Here is a 17,823-nt window from a genome sequence, read left to right as displayed (position 1 = left end):
GTTGCAGTGAGTTACAAATCATTTCAACTTTGGAATCAAAGCTGTTTATTGCCATAACAAACACCTAGCAACACATCAAGTTAACTGGCAACAGGTCACTATTTTGACCGAATAAAAAGAGAGCACCCAAGAGATTTAGTTTTTTTTTTGTTTTTTTTTTCACGAGTGAAATGTGAAGAAAAAGCAAAACGGTGGTTACACTGGGCAATGATTACCACTTTGTGACAGACTACATGGTAGATTAGTGCAGAAATGCAACAATTATGTTTATTAAATTGCTAAGAATTTGGGAATTTTATTTGTAGCAATACACAATATAGCCCTGTACTTACTGGTATGTACCGAGTGTTTAAAGGATAATAAGTTACTTTATAATTCAGCCTGTGTTGTGTGTTTTTTTTATTTTTTTTGGGGGGGGGGGGCATCCAAGCTCCATTCTGGGGTGATTACAGCAACATGACATGAGGGAGTTTAAATGCTAAACTAACTTAGGAAGGAGTCTATGAGCAGCTAAAGCTTGATTTGGAAGTATTTGTCTCTTTTTAAAAAGTTCTCAAAGTCTATCAGATTGTGAGGACATCTCTTGTGCACAGCCCTCTGCAGGTCACCAACACAGATTTCTTTTATTAGATTTAGGATGACTCTGGTTATGACCTTCCAAGGCTTCCAGTCAAGCCATCTTGTTGTTGACCTGGATGTGTGTTTGAGGTCATTGCCATTTTGAAAAGAGAAATTCTTCATCTTTGCGTTTCTAGCAGACACCTGGTTTTAGGTTTTAGAGCAAAATAAGCAGGTAATTTGAACTGTTTATAATTCCATCCACCTTGACTAAAACCCCAGTTCCAGTTGAAGAATAGCAACCCCATAGCATGATGCTGCCACCACCGTGTTTCACTGTGGGGATAGTGTTCGTTTGATGATCCACAGTCTGCTTCCTGCATCAAACCTAATTTTTAGAACTGTGGCTGAAAAGTTGTACTTTAGGCTCTTTAGAATACAGCATATTTTCCTCCAGGCTTTTGAAAGACTTAATTTTATTATTGTTATTATTTTTAATAAATTTGGATGTTTTTCTTTGGAAGAAAAGCTTTATCTACATCATAGTCCAGAAATATGTAGAACACAACCAGAACTTCCTGCAGCTCCTTCAGTGTTGCTGTAGGCCTCTCTGATCAGTTTCTGGCTCTTCTTTTCATCAGTTTTTTGTAGTGAAGTGTGAAGTGAGATTTATTTATATAGGACTTTTCAGCCACAAGGTGATCCAAAGCGCTTTACAACAGAAACAAAAACATAATCCAATACAGCAGGTACATAATGAAACACAAAAAAGAAAAAAAAAACATCAATCATGTATAATCTAAATGAAATATAGGATAATCTAAATAAAATCACGAAACCAGACATATCTAAACATGAGCTAAGACAGTCAAAATAGTAGCTAAAATTTTCTAAATAAAATCATGATAAAGTTACAGCTGAACTAAACAACAATTAGGAATCTAACAATCTAACAATATCTAAAATATGAGCTAAGATAAACTAAACTAAATGTACAGGAACGATCAGTCCTCAGTAATGTCACAGTAGTTCCATATTTTTTCCACTTCTTCATGACTGTTTTCACTGTCACCCTTTGGATGCCTGGTGCTGAGGAAATGGTTTGTACCCTCCTAACTGACTCATTTTAACAACAAGATCATTTTGATGCTCTGAGTCTTTGTGAACCATGGATTTTGCTGTTGGATGAAACTGAATAAATAGCAGGAAAGTCCTGTTGGGACAGCTGAACAACATTTCAGGCTGATCTGAGTCACTTTTGAGTTAATGGCAGGTGTGTTCACAAGAAGAATGAATTATTGTGTGAATGCTGATTCACTCTATTGTTTTCCTATTTATAATTTCTTCTGTTCAGTTTTTGAAAAAACAAACAAACAGAGCTTCATCAGTCTACTTTGTGCTATTTAAACCATTCATAAAACATTTGACTCAATCAGAAATAGTGTGCTATGACTTATTATGACTTTTAGTATTTGTAACTTTTATACTTTTGAATTAGTTAACTTTATTTATAGAAATTTTCTCCATAGAAATACACTGAAATCTCCCCAATTCCTTGAAAACATTTTTTTGTTTGTTTCTTTATGCTCCTTTTAGCTACTGTCTTGCTAATTTTAGCTTTTAGGTAGTTCTGTTACCTTTTAAATTTTACCTACAGTTATACTAATTTAAGCTTTTCAGCTATATTTTTATAAAAATGTTGCTTTTTTCTACTATTCTGTTACCTTTAGCTTTAAGCTACAGTTTTGATGTTTTTGTTTTTAGCTGTGATTTAGCTAATTTTTAGTTTTGATTTTGCTATATTTAGCTTTTGTCGATTTTAGTTTTTGTGCTGCTTGTTTTAGCCATTCTTCAACAAATTTCAGCGTTCACGCTGCGACTTCACAGAAAATGCCATTTCGCCAGTTGTAAATAAACCTATAAATAAATCAAAAGGTATTTCTAAAAGAAAGAAACAGAAAATAAATAAATAAATAAATAAAATCACTGAAATCCCGAAGCCTTTCCCAAAGTTAAAAAGGAAATCCTTTCTATGAACAGCAGGGGGCGCTAAAAGGTAACACAGCTCCAACTGTTGTCGGTTATTGGTGCAAACACCTTTCGTTTATGTTTAAATTAGATGTTTGAATTGTCTTTTACAGCCTGGTTCGTGCACAGTCTGGTTTCGGTCTGCGTGGAAAGTGTATTTTCAGTAAAAGCCGCAGCGGAGCCGGAGGACGGAGGCAGAAGGAGGTGCTCTCTCACACCGTCTGGGTGAGATAGTGAAAGCATCATCGAGGGGCTCTCTCTCGGCGGCGGACAGCCTTCTTCTGCACGTAGAGGTCGCAGAGAAGAAAGCTCCTCATCTCTGCCTCGCCAGCCTCCATGTAGCTCCAGTCGAGTTCGAGCAGCTGCGTGTCTTGCCAATGATTAAACACGAGGAAATTATGACTGAAAGCATCTGGGCGCGGCGTACTTCTTTAGAGGAAAAGCTCTCGCTCCACCGGAGGTCGTTTTTGCCTTTTGTATTTCCTTGATAATAATTCTCGTGGACATTTTGGATTTTTGTTAATGTTCCGTGTCATTAACATCTGGACCGTCGTGCTCTGGTGTTTGTCTTCAGTCAATTTGTCCGAGTCACGCCAGGAAGCTGACACTTTTGGTGCAAACAGCCGGGGACAATAGAGAACTTGAGGGCTGCTTGCTGAAGAGAAATGCTCGCGCTGGGCCAGCTTCGAGTTGCTCTTTAAGTGGGCAGCGTTAGCTAGGGGCTAACCTTTAGCCAGACCTCAAAATCCCACAAAAAATTTGTGAAGCTAGCTAATGCACACTTCTTGAAACTATTTCTCGGATAATAGCACTTTCCCCCACACCCTGGCCACCGGTAAATGACTCACAGACTCGACGTAAATTGAGGTAAGTGTATTTTGTTTGCGCAAGGAGTTCCAGCATGTTAGCATTTCCTGCTAGCTGCTTTCTGGTCCCATTCTGATGTTGTCTGACTGGACTCTGACTTAATAAATTAATCGATTTTACTGTCACAGCGTCGTGTTCGGACATCATCTGTGTGCTTCTTGCTGGGTAGTGACTGTGGGTGCATTTCCAGTCAAAAACAATGAAGGGTTTCGATCGTTTTAGTTTGATTTTTATGTCAACATCTGTACATGGCTGCCCAGCTGTTTTGGCTCTTCGTTTAAAACTAAACACAGTGTGGCGTTTAAAGCCCTGCCATGATCTACACTAACAGTCATTAACTAATAGCTGCAGGATGGAGATTATTTTTATTTTCTCTCTGCTTCACTAATCAGATTGCCAGCAGCACTTCACTGTTAAGATTAAAAGGTGGATCTGTTGTTCTTAGATTTTGACCCTTCAGTTACAGCAGTTCTGTCCGAACCGGGTTTTTTTTGTTGTTGTTGTTGCTGTTTTTTTTTTTTCTTTCTTTCTGGGAATTGTTGTTAATAGATTCAGTTCAGGGAAAGGGCTGAGAGGAAACAAACAATAAAAACCAGAGAAACTGCTTTTTTTAAGTTGTTGCGAAAAAGCAGCGTGGATACTGAGTGCTGAATGACTTTAAAGGAATTTAATGAACAATGGCTAGTAAACTGATTGTTAAATTAAATAAACATTTAAATGAACAGCAGCTAAAAGCAATAAGCAGCAGCCAAAATGTAGCTAAAAAAGGAGCTATCAAGACAGGAGCTAAAAGCTCAAACTGACATGAGAAGATTTAGCAAGTTTGCTGAAGCAGATTTCTAAGAGAAACATGTTTTTGAAAGAACTGATTGAGCTGAATGTTTTAATGTATGAGTGGTTAAAACGGCACAAAATAAGCGGAAGGGGCAAAGAAACAAAAGCAAAGAAACTATAAATAGGGAAACAACAGCGTGACTCTGATGTTCACGCAAAGCAAAATGCTTTTTTTTTCCTGCCTGAATAACAAATGTTTTGTTTAAAAAAAAAAAAAAAAAGAAGTTTCCCCATTACGTAAAAGACGTAAATTAAAATCAGATTGTGACGTAAATCACCCACATTTGTTCGCCTCTGTGGATTGTCTGGTTTTGCAAAAAAACCCACCAAACCTGACCATGCCGGCCCAGCCCCTGAGACTGGCGGGACAGGACAGGTTGTCACTCTGAGTGAGTTGTTCAATGAGAGGAAATCAACACCGTCTGCATGTAAATCAGATGATCGTTGCAGAGAGCTGCCACCTTCAAACCGGAGCTCTTCATTTAATGATTTGATGACCTCTTCATCAGTTTAACAGATGTCAAATCTGATGTAAACAAAGACATGGACCTATCAGCTGTTACTTGTCAACGCCCTGCAGGAATATTATTTTAGTGAATTTTATTTTAATTTTTAACGGCACACTTTGGCATTTAAAGTATCCCACAATTGAAAACGTAAAAAAAGACTTAAAAATTAAAATGCAAAATATAGATTTAAGCTGCAGCTTTAAATTTAAATGACATGAGAAACACAAACTTCTCTTTTTTTTCTCCATTTGTTCATTCAAAGCCCGTGTTTGTATCAGAGCTTCTTTTAAGCTCCTCATATGATCATTTACAACACTTTGTTATCTGGAAGTGAAGATAAGATCAAGAGTAACAAAATGCTCCTGACTGAACTCCTCTTTTCTCACAGTGCTGTTGTTACACTCGGCCTGCTGTTTGTTGTACTGGAAACAGAAAGAAAGCAAACACCTGACAAGAGCAGTGAAGTATGCCAAAATTGTTACTTGGGCTGCTGAATAAGGTCTTCCTCAGAGTTCTGTTTCCCTCCACTGTGATTTTTTTATGTGCTCCTGTTTTAGACTTTAAGTCGGACATATGAAACTTCAGACCTTCTGCATTAGGTCAGTGATGTTAAAACCATTTTATCCTAATGGCTCCCAGGCTGTTTGGTTCAGCTTTTTTTGTTGAAAATGTTCATTGGTTTTACTTTGTGGTCATAACATTTTTAAAAGCCTACTAAAATGGCGTCTTTACTACCTTTGAGACATGTAGCTCCTTGAAACAAAAACTCTAAATCAGATATCTGAAGATGGGTGACATTTCTGGATGTTTTATTGGCTTTTAGTTTAGCTGTTTTGTGTGTATTAACTCAGACTTGAGTTTTGTGTGTCCAAGGACATTTTATTGCCAGAGACGGAGACTTTTTTTTTCCTACCTGTTTGTGAGTAATCACTCAAGTTCTCATTTCCTCTTCAGCAAATCAACCCTGGAACTGATCCATATGCCTTTTCTACACCTCTTGTGTACAGGAAAGAGAAATATCCTCGATCGAAGAGCACATGTTCAGCCACTGAAAGTACTCGTGCAACGTTGTTGATCGCTTGTTGATGATTAAACCTTCCAGTGGGCTGACTTCTTTGACTGCGTCTTAAAATGTAATCTAGGCTGTCCCATAAATTTGTGACCAGAAATTGTGATCCAACACACCCTGAAGGATCTAATATTTGTGCATCTGTTTTTGTTGTCAGAACTTGCAGGATTGCCTTCTGGGAGGTAGTGGTTGGTATGGAGTACAAATTTAGTTTTCTGCTCATCTTATCCCTCAGATCAGAAAGGTTAAACAAACTACAACTGGCACTTAAATAAGATTTACTTGGCTTGTTTCAGAGGGTGACTTTAATTTAAAAACCTTGTGTAAACACATTGCATTTAGTGTAAAAATAGTACAAATTACCCCTTATAACTGGTTCCCATGCAATTAAAATGTTTTAATTGACACACCTTTATACTGATTATCTGCCTGTTCTGTAAGCATTATTTAGGAAGCTGGTATTGCATTTTATCAAGTTAATTACACAGATAAAATTAGGTGACATTTCAGACAAATTTTGTTGCTTATACTAGTGCAAGATATTCATTCATTTTCTATAGTGATGCTATTGAAAATGTTTGTTTTCTGCCTTTGTTTGCCTGCCACTGAGAGGTGAAAGGCTGGTGATAATGATTTAGCCCAGGGGTGTAAAACTCCAGGCTTCAAGGGCCACTACCCTGGAAGTTTTAGGTTTTTCTGCTCCAACACACCTGATCTAAATGGTTTAGTTACCTCCTCACCAAATCATCAAGTTCTTCAGAAGCATGTCCACAAGTCATTCATTTAAACCCGGGGTTTTAAAGCAAGAACACATCTAAAACATGCAGGAGAGCTTTTTTATGGAACCTGCAGAAAGTAATACTAACAAATCACACAAGATCTTTGTTTAAATTTTGTCAGTACTTTTGTGGAGTCGACTCTGTCTGCTCTCAAAATATTTCATTAACCACTCAACAGATTTTAATGAAACTTTGAGGAATTAATTACTAGACGCACCTCTACAACTGATTAACTAATTCAAGAAGATCACTATAGCTAATCAACATTAGCCAACATGAAAATGGTTATAACTCAGTCAGTTTTACAGATATTGAATTAATATTTGATATGGTTGGAACTGAGACTTGTTTATAACACATACTCATCTTGTGATATTAGTGTTTGGGCCTTTCCGTGTCTTTAAAACCCATTTTTATACTGGATAACGACTTCCCTGTGAGGTAAACAATCAGCCAGAAGGTAAATGGTCTTTTCAGAGTTCTTCTCATTATACTCAGTAAAGTGTTATCGGTCTGTGATGGTTTTGAGCATGGTCTGGGATGGTTTTGAGCAAGGTCGTGGTGATTTATTATTGGGTTGGCAGTGTTTTGGGTAAAGCATTGAGTGGGGGTGCCAGCAGTGGCAGAGTATCCATAACATGGAGCTTGCGCACACTGGCTTGTCTTGGTTGTCGTTAATTTGAAGCGGGACTAGGCTACCATTGTGATTGGGACATGGTCATGGAAACAACCTAACACAGACGTGATATGTGTTAGTAGCGTGTGATGCTCTTGTAGTGTGTAGCTGCATCTTAAGGTGGTCAGAGAGAGTTTCTAGCTTACAGAAAGTGTAGAATAAGCATATGGATTGTCATGGTCAGTAATGAGAGTACACCAAAGTATCTCAGGGGGTGGGGGTGAGGGAAGAAAATAGCAGGGAAACCCCATTTGACAAGTACAAAGAGCTTAGCAGTGTCATGATTATCTTCATGCTGAAGGAAGTTTTCCAGATTTTCCAGCCATGTTCTTGTAGGTTGTCATCATCTATTGTGAAGGGAGCCTAACAGGATCTTTAGAGTCCACAAAGAGAACCAAATGTTTAGCTGACAAGAAGTGCTTGTCCTTTTTAATAAAAAGCAGGTGAAAGACTGAAGCAGAAGAGAAAACAATACACGGTTTGGTTGCAGGCATTGACGGTATTATGAGGTTAAGAGATTAGTCATTAACAGGAAGATGACCATTTGAAGTCAAACTGCTGCCAAACCTGCTTAGAATAAAAGAACTGAAAAACACTTGGGAGAGTACAGATATTTTGGCGGCTTTTTTTTTTTCTAAAAATAACTGTTGCCAACTTCCCGCATAGACTGCTAATGAAGTTTCTCATTATTACTGATGATTACTCAGCTGGTAAATATTCTGGCACTTTAGTGGCATACTAATCATTAAGGCAAGTTATTACAGTAATTGAAGCGGTACATTGCACTAGATCTGGGGCAGACTATTTTCAGAGTGGGAGTTTTCTGAGCCAATATTCATAATTTATGGCAAATGTTTATTCCAGCTGACCTATCTCTCTCATAATAAAAAGAGGTTCCAAACGCTCTTCATCGTTTAAAATTTGTGTGCTCTTGAAATAAGACGTTGTAAATATATCAAGCGTTAAATGCTTAAAAATTCTGATTTATGAATTGGAGTACTACAGCTGATTTAGGGTCTGCAATATTTTGTGCGACACCTGCTATGAGGAAGAATTAACTGACATAATTACAGTTGACTGCTTGAAGTTAAAACAGGCTTAACATCTAGTAAATAATGTGCATGGACTGTATATATAAAGACTGAAATGGGAGTTTTTGAATGTGTTGGATCGCTTTCATAATTTTTCCATAAGATGCTTTGTGCATGTACGTATTATTTGTCAAAAATGTACATTTCCCTACCATTTGACATGCTGGTTTGTTGAACTGAAACACATCTGTGCATTCAGCTTTCCTCCTATGATTACTGTATTTATTTGACCCACTTAGCAAAGCATCTGTCAGCACTTGTGTTCATAAACTCTAATGCGCTCCTTTTTGTGTCTGATGGTCCCTAAAGAAACCCAATTAAAATGGACATCGAATACAAATGAGGGGGAAAAAAAACTACAAGACTTGTTTGTAGAATGAAAATGTTTTTTTGTGTTTATTTGTTCTGTGAGGAACTTTGTGTAATGGAAAAATTTTGAAAGGGTTTTGTTTTGCAAACAGAAAAAAAAAAGTTTTTACGTGGAAAGCCTGTAAAAGAAAAAAATGCTGTTGTAAGGAACACTGCAGATAAACCATCTGTCTCCCCTGTAATGTGCATCCATAAGGAGCCTGCATTTTCAAATGCAGTAGCCATTAAGATTGTACAATAATTAGAAAAACTTGGGTTGGGTGATATTTTTGTTTAATGCCATAATATCAGTTGCAAAAAATCTATATTTTCCTTACTTTTTCTTCTGTCATCACTATCATCTAAACCAGGTGTGGTATCAAGGCCAGTGAGTCTGCTGGATTGACCAAAAGTATTATTAGTATTCAAAACATGAATGCATGGTACTTGAAATACAATGGCCTATGATTTAAGCAGTCGTTTGCGATATTAATATTGTGCTTGCTGACGACTATAAATTCTTGATATTGTTCAGTCCCAGTAGGCATGCAGTTTGTCTTCAGGTGGCTTTCATATGATGAGGGTCTGTCGGTTTGGTTGACCATAACTCAGACAAACCAGCCAACTTCACATGTTACATCATTCTTGTCAATCGTACTTTCAAAAATTGATACTGAAAAGTCTCATGGCAGAACAGTATTCTCCTGAAATGTGTCCCTAGGATCAGGAAAAGCATCAAAACTGGACTGTTCTCAAAACTGCAAATTCTTCAAGGATAGTACTACCAGTAGACATCCATGGTTTAAATTAAAAAAGAAGAAAAATCAAGACTTTAGAGACATTTCCAGAGATTTGTTGGCAAGATTTCTCCTTGGAGCAATAAAAAGCATCTAATATATTGCAGTTGCCTAGATTAATTGCATCTAATATATTGCAGTTGCCTAGATTAATTGTATATTGATGTTTATCTTTTTTACAGTTGCACATGAATGTCTTTCGGATTGTTTTTGGCTTTATTACAGCCTCGTTTCCCGTTAGATCTGAGGGCATGGACACTCAGTTTGCATAACAGTAATGTTTTTGTCCATGCCGCTGTGTGTGTGTGTGCATGTGTTTGTTTGTGTAGTGCTAGCAAAATATCTCAAAAATGAATGAATTTTAATTAAACTTTCAGAAATTAATCATTGGGTTGGTTAAGTGTTAGAGTCAATTTGATGGCAGACAAAAAAATGTCTATAACTGTCAATTTTCCAGATATTGAGCTAAAATTTGTTAGTGGCTGAAGACCGAATTTGTACTCTGAGCACTAAGTGATCATGCAAAATCTGTTTAAAACTTTGCCCTTAACTAACTGTCTGTTTTTAAGCAAAATATCTCATGAACCACTGAATTAATTTAATAAAAAACATTAATCAACAAATGTATATCTGAAACTGATGAACTCTATTTCAACTCCATTCATGATAGCTACCACAGCTAATTGACCTTAGCCTACAGAAAAATGACTGAATGAAAAATGACTATTTCAGTGAATGTTATAGATAATGAGCTCAAATGTTGTGTGGAAGTAGCTGAAAGATGTTCACAACACTCCAATTGCTAACCAGATAAATCAAACCAGATACTGTAATATTGCATGAGATTGCACACAATCTTATTTCCAAGGGTTAACCAAAATAGCTACAACGCTGATATTTGTCAACATAAGATCTTACGCAGAACTCTGACTTAAAGGCAGCACACAATTTGTATTCCTTCAAAAAAATGCAAGGCTTTTAATTGTTTGACATTGAGCTTTTGTGGTAAATTATTTTAGTTTAACAATGAACACATTTCAGAGTATCTTTTATGGTACCGGACATCTGACAATGTGTCTTTCTTAATGTTCCTCCTTGCTATTTTCTTGGTCTTTCTTCATTACACCAGTGAATCAAGACTTCTGCATAATGTAAGATAAGTCTACTGGACAATAGTGATAGTTTTTCCTGGGGAAACACCCGGCTACTGAGGAGTTTATACTGGTTGGATAAAATGCAGCATTGGTTTAAGAGTTTTGCATCCCAATATTCAGTTCTTTCAACGTGAGAATGCTCTTCTTATATGTTTCTTATATATTTATTTTTAGATGTTCATGTTCTTTTAAGTGTTATTAAATAAATGTTCACGTTAAGTAGTAGTTTTGCAATTTGCAGGCAGTTACCTGATTGCCCAGCCCGCCTTTTATACTGGCAGGTGAAGAGAAGAAGTCATTGTTGTATACCGATTGTCGGCTGATATAAATTCTAAAGATTGGCCTCGGCCAAACTTTTTAACAGTCACCCTCTATTTTCAGCCTTATGGGATGTCAGACCAAAAGTGTCAATGGTTGAAACATGCTCACTTGTTTTGCATGTTGCTAAAACAACATACAGACGGAGCGAAGCTTTATGCAGTGTGAAGCTTGCCGCACAGCCAATAGATCCATCAAACTGCTTCTAAAACTAAAACTAGTCATCCACTGTGAAAACTGAGCTGCTTTGCTGGCCTGAATTCTCCACACTGCTCTCTGGATTACATGATTATACAATGGCACTACTCACTGCTTCTCTTTCTTACAGCAATAATGATGAGAGCTAGTCTCTCTCTCTCTCTCTCTCTCTCAACATTAGCATGGCATGCAAACTGGTAGCTTTCTGCTTGCTAAAAATATTGTCCACTCATATTGAAAACTCTGCCTTTTTAGCCACTGACTGGGTTCCTGCACTATATGGAATTTGGGTTTAGTCTTTTTGATTAAGTATGGAAAAACATTTGAGTTTCCAGACATTTTCCTTTTTCCGTCTTCTGGTTTAGTTTCAGTTCATTTGAAACAAGGACTATACAGAGAACTGTTACACCATACTGACATACTGTAGGTTTTCTAGCTGAAGGATAATTTGCAAACTTAGACCTTGGTTTTTTACTCACACACACATACATACATACATACATACATACATAAAATTAATGCAAATAAGGACATGTCAAAAAAACAAACAAATGAAGGTGAATTTTTGTGCTTCCTTGGAAAATGTTTGAACAAATGGAGTTAAATGGTGAAATTTGGGGACATTTTGATGGATTTGTTTGTGTAATAACTTGTTATTCAGTAACTACCTGCTTAGAAACAAACTTCTCCATTTTTTGTTTTCATTCATTTATTTTAACATGTATGTTGGGGTAACTGGCAAAGAGCCCTTAATAATGAACAGGCATTTTTGTTTGATTTATAATCCACAAATACTTCTGGATGATGCTGGGGTTATCTAAACAAATTTTCTTACATATATATTTTTTTATAATACAGTCTGTCCTTCTTGATGTATGTAAGTTATAAAACTCTAAGTCATTTTAACACATACGAATACAGTTCTGTTGGTAAACTCTTCAATATCTGACAGCTCTAAATGAAATGGATCTTGCTGTTTTTCAGACTCCACAGACTGCTCTCCTTGTTGTAGATCTCTGACACAAGCCCAGTAACACATTTTAAAGTCAATTTCTTAAAAGAAAATCTATAAATCTGTCAAAACTTTAAAAATGATACTACTCTTGTATTTTAAGAGGGGAAAGGAGTCCATCCAGTGACCTTTTTGCATTTGCAGCAAGGTATTGGTGCTAACCAACTGTCCCACTGTACAAGCCATTCTATTTAAATGACTAATATGACCAATGTATTGTCGACAACTTGTTAGTCCATAGATAACCCATGCTAAAGCATGCATCCTTTTTTTACTCTAAATAGTAACAGTTTACAAAATGAATATTATATTTTATTGAAGAAAATTGAAGTGAATATCACTTTTGGTCTGAAAGGGACTCCAGGAGCACAAATGGGAGATTTATCGTTTAAATCGTGCAACATTAAATGGATGAGCCTCTGTTGTTAGTGAGGGGCTTTTCTATCACATCTACAAATATTCAGTTCGCAACTCAGTTGAAATGGCATGCAAACTGTGAAATGGTCTTTTAAGTTTTCTTTTCATTTGAAGTATAAATAAAACCGGTGATCATTTAAACAGTCTCCGTGTTTGGTTTTTAAGCACTGCAGTGTTGTGTTTTTAATCAGACTGAAGTGGCACAAGCTGGTCACGGCCTTGTTTACTGACCCTGTAGTACTTCAGTCATGCAACATGTTGTAGTTTTACATGCAGTTTCATATTCTTGCGTTTTTACAGTTTGGATTTAACAAAAGAAATCACAAACACATACAAATATTGCACATTCCATATCTGTAAATTCGAACATCCTTCACTTATGGTCATTAAACAAATGCACTTAAGGACCAGGTCTAATGTTTCCTCACACAAAGTCAATTAGCAGAGTGCAGAAACAGACTGAGCAGATAATGAAAAGATAAATTTGTATTATCGAAACTCAATTAGTTGAGTAATTAAAAATAATGTTATTATCACTGTAGCAAACCAAACAAACAAGTGTCACTCTTACTTGGCATTATTTATTGACTTCATCAAGAAGCTGCAGTGGAGAACGAAGAAGTACAGCTCCTGGATCCCCCCCCCCCCCCCTCCCTTTTTCAGCTTGAACTTGAAGTGTCTCTCGTTTTACTTCACCGTGTGATGGAAGGAACGTTTTGTTTGTCAAGATTCAGTATCTCAAATTGATGTGATGAGGATAAAGGCACCCAGGAGGAAGTGGGGCAGAAACTGAGTGTCGGCGCAGTTCAGTGTGTTTGCAGCTGATTTGAAGCAGCTATGAATAAGTGAAAATTTCTCCTCCTTTCTGTCCTCCTTCTCCCCTCTTTCACTGCTTCTCTCCCTCTCCCCTCCCTCCCTCTGTTTTGCTCTATAGCTCTATTGTGCTCACTGAGAATGGAGGAGGGATGATCCTATCTTTTTAGCTGGCTCAGTCTTTTCTTTTTCCTCCTTCTCAGATCAGCTGGCAAGGCTGACGCTTTTGCAGACATGCACAGACAGTGCTGTGGTGTTGTGCTGTGCTCTGACCTGAGAGGCCGGATCAAATTGCAGGTCGTCTTAATGAGTTTCTTGTTTTTGGACAAACTGGTTCACCCTCATAGAGTAAAAATGTTCCATACCTGTAATGTTTTTAATGCCTTAGCGTTCAGGTTTCATGAGCGACATGGAAACATCTGTTCAAAGTTGATCATTTACAAAAAAAACTAAATAAAAAAAGCATAAAATTTACTGGGCTGTTCAAAACAAATTTAAAATGCACTGCAGTCTGTCTGTCAGCAGATAAGGCCGTCTTGGCACACATGAGTTTCCTTATCTTTTTATGCATATGATTAGATGTAAATTCCAACTCTGTCCAGCAGTTACTGTTGATGAATTACTTGAATTTATTTCACTTTAGGTATTACTCTTAAAATTGGTCCCTAACAAGCTTGAAGCTTAACAACGCGGCCTTTTGGCCCAAATTTGACTACTTAGAATGCATTAAGAAACATGGTCTCCTAACAAGCCTAATCAGTGTGGGTTTTACTAGTTTTCCATCAACTTTTAGAAAGAATTAGACAAAAAATTAGGATGGTTTCTACCAAACCAAAAGCATAGTGCTTTTGGGTTTTAGAATATTGTAATATTTCAGAAATGATTAGATTTATTTCTGCAGTGAGATTTTCTTTGTTTTTTAATAACTCACTTAAAATACCAATAAATATGTAAAAGTTGGCAGCTTTCAATTTCTGTAATTTGCTGAGTTTTTTACATTTTATTTATTCCCCCCCCTTCCAGTTTTGTTGGATCTGTCATTGACCAGCCACTGCGATCCAGGTGCTTGTGTCATAAATGACAAGGTATGTAATACCTTTTCCCCCTGTGATTCTGTTCAGCAGTTTACCCCGCAGTTGATTTGTTGTGTAATTAGCTTTGTATTATTTGTTTGAAGCCATATTTGTTTCAAACAAGTTGGCTAAAGTCCAGATCTCTGGTGGGGTTGATGTTTTGAATTTAGATGTAGATATAACTCAAAGCTTCAATGTTTAAGACCTGATATTGTTCTAAAGCAAGAGTGGGGACCCTCTGACCTCCAGGCTGTATACAGCACTCGGAACCCTTTTATCTGGCCCGTCATGCAGATTCAAAGGAATACTTTCTAAAATTAAAAACCCGGAGTGGAAAAAATATTGACAACCAGTGGCATTTCTGTGATAAAATTGACAGTAATGCATATATCCAAGCCAGGATCAGGGTCAGTGAACACAACATAAGTGGTCAAGTGTCAGGGTGACTGACGGGTGTCGATCATAGTAATTGCAGAAAAAGTGTACAAGCAGTTTATTTATATTTTTGTTGAAGAGAAAAGCAACCTGGTGCGTGTAGTATGTGGCGAGGAGCTGGAAGTGATAAAAAAGTCCTATCAAGGACTAAACTGGAGGAGTTGAAAGGACAGATGCGGACCCATAAAATTACGGTGTGTCATCGGTTTGAATGTACAGTAATTAGTGTTTACGAGACCACAGAGGGACAAAGACAACATGATTAAGTTTTGTGGTGAGTGAATCAATAGCAAAGAAGCTGAAACTTCATGTGAAAGGAGAGTTTGTGAAGGACTGCATCATTGCTGCTCCAGCCTGACTGCATTAGTATAGCTTTTAATATACCATTTTTGTTTAAATTAAAAAGAAAAAGATTTTCTTTTTGGATCCAAAAAGAAATGTACAACCCAAAATAACTATTTGTTTGAGCATGTGTGGATGACAAACTGATTTACAGTAAATGATAAAAATACTCTTATTGCAACAATTACTTCTTTTGACTACTTCTCTCATGACTCCTAGGCTCTTTGCACAACTTTCATTATAAATAATACATTTTGTCAGCGAATATTAAATAAGCTGATCTACAATAAAGTCAGCAACCTTATACCTCCATTTCCCTAACAGAGACAACAAATTACACAGAAGAGCAAATCAATTATCCATAGCTGCATAATTATGATGCACCTGCTGTCCTTTGATCACTAAATGTACATGGCCTGCCCAGGACTGATACAAACTATCACTCATTCGCACATTAGCTGTGATCAGCTTTCAGGGAGTTAATGACGCCTCATCTCCTTATTGTTTTCATTCTCTGTGACACCCGTTTTAAGAGCTCTGGCTCTGTCGGAGGTTGCCTTGAATTGTTGCCTGACAAATTATGTTCAGTGTAAATGATGGCCGTCTTGTAATTTGTCAAACAGATAGTGACTGAGGTTTCAGCCTCGACTTTCAAGACCCCGTGAATTTGATGCAGTTCATGTTGGCATTTTTAGAAGTTAGTTTTCCAGCTTCTATTTTTAAACTAAAAGAAGAAACTAGTTTATATAAGGATATGATTCTGAAATGGGTGTGTGTGAACCCAAATGTGCCAGAATGTTGTCAGATTCAAGCAAATGCTAGCAAAAGGCAAAAGGCTAGGGCAAGACCACCTCAGAAGCAGAGTTCTGTGTGTCACCAGGACACTGTTCCTCACTCCAAACCTCCCATCTCAGCTCGTCATCAAAACTCTGTTGAGCCATCAGAGCAGAACAGGAGGCACCTAGGGACATGTGGTGGCACGTTGAGTGGGTAGCCAGGCCCAGACTGGAGTCTGATTTGTTATCAGACAGGAGACAGAGAGCCACATTACCCAGGTGACGGGAGGACATGCCCCTCATATGCGCCCCAAGGAGAGCGATGGGAGAATGGACACTCAGCTGTTCTGAGAAACTCTGTCCTGGACAAACACTGATGGCATCCTTGTCGCCTTGTTCTCTGGTGATTTTTGGATCCTGGGTGGTACCTTCACTGCATCTCCACTCAGGTGGAATAAACCCCCACAGCTTATGACTGCCAAGTCTGGACCTGTTGTTGATGAGAGACCCATCTCCAACAAGGATGTGCTTTGTTAATGCTAGATAGCTAGCAAATAAAAAAGATTTATTTGAAATCACTTCTTCACTGCCCAGCTTTGGATTTTATGCTTGTGACAGAAACCTGGTAGAGTGTTGGCAAGTCTACACTTTTAATTACATATCACTGTGCACGTGGTTCAGGATTTGAGATCAACCTATAGTTGTTCTGTAAACATCAACAGTGCTTTTATCCTTTATTGTTAATCTATCAAATTACTGTTTCGGATCAGGTGTCAGTTCTATTACATTGACAGCACTGTAACCAAATGTTGTTCAGTCATAAAGTAAAGCCAGGCTACTTGTTTCCTTCCACACTTTTTCATGTTGGTTGAGATTATTGATAGTGATGACAACGTGAATAAGATGAAGACTCACTATTTACCAATCCAAATAGTCTGTCTGAAACTCTGCTCTCTTTGCCATTTTGAATGTAGTAGGCAAGCTTGTTTTTTCCCTAAGATATTAAAAATGTGACAAAGAAGGAACTGTAACTGTTTTTAGGTATTCTTTATTTTATAATGCTTTAATGTATTTTTTACACTTTTCTCATTCCTTTTTACATTCAGCTTTTCTTTTTATAAAACAGACATGCCTGTTTCTGCATGTCTTATCTGCAAGCTATTTTAAAGCAACCCCTAATGAGCAAACTTTATCACAAACAAGCCAAGCATGGGGAAACGTGTGCATTTTATTATGTTCTGCAGGATGCAAAGAAGGGGAATGTGGTTGTTTACATGAATTCATGGCTCTGACCTGAATGTGTCTGACCTGGTTATTGAGTCTTGGCAAATTGTATTGTGTTTCCTTCTGCTTCTTGTGCCCTTGTGGGCAAACACACAAACAGTCAAGCAGCTGTATCAGAAACCTGGTTTAATTTCTCTTTACTTGGTAACAAGCAACTGTCAAACTTGAATTTTAAAGGAGAGCTTTTTAGGCATTTTGTTATGGATTATGTCAGTTTATTATTGCCCGCTGCCAAAGGTGAAAGAGCAATTATGTTTTTGCCCATGTTTGTGTGTCTGTTAGCAAAATATATTATGAACCAGTGAATGGATTTTATTGAGTGTCTCAGAAATCAATCATTGGATGTACATCTACAACTGATTAACTTTTAGAGTCAACTCCAATTCAAGTTGGCCGCCATAGTCAAGCAACTTTAGCAAACACATAAATGAATATAACTTAGCCA

The 17,823-nt window shown here is 37.3% G+C and overlaps 1 protein-coding gene across 4 annotated transcripts in view; it reads left to right on the top strand.

Annotated features, from left to right (window-relative positions):
- The first annotated feature begins 2,713 nt into the window (after positions 1-2,713).
- erbin (erbb2 interacting protein) overlaps positions 2,714-17,823 on the top strand; it is a 72,300-nt gene continuing 57,190 nt past the window's right edge. Inside the window, exons 1-2 of one of the 4 annotated variants that reach the window (XM_037979368.1) lie at positions 2,714-3,453; positions 14,492-14,553. The gene's annotated coding sequence lies outside the window, so the exon portion shown is untranslated. The remainder of the gene's footprint in view (positions 3,454-14,491; positions 14,554-17,823) is intronic. The other 3 variants (XM_017427544.3, XM_017427543.3, XM_017427545.3) reach the window with 3 other exon arrangements.

Source organism: Kryptolebias marmoratus, linkage group LG14 (genome assembly GCF_001649575.2).
Source record: "Kryptolebias marmoratus isolate JLee-2015 linkage group LG14, ASM164957v2, whole genome shotgun sequence".
In the NCBI taxonomy this organism is placed as follows: Eukaryota; Metazoa; Chordata; class Actinopteri; order Cyprinodontiformes; family Rivulidae; genus Kryptolebias; species Kryptolebias marmoratus.
Note: the sequence above shows the minus strand (reverse complement) of the source record. Positions and strands in the feature narration are given on the sequence as shown.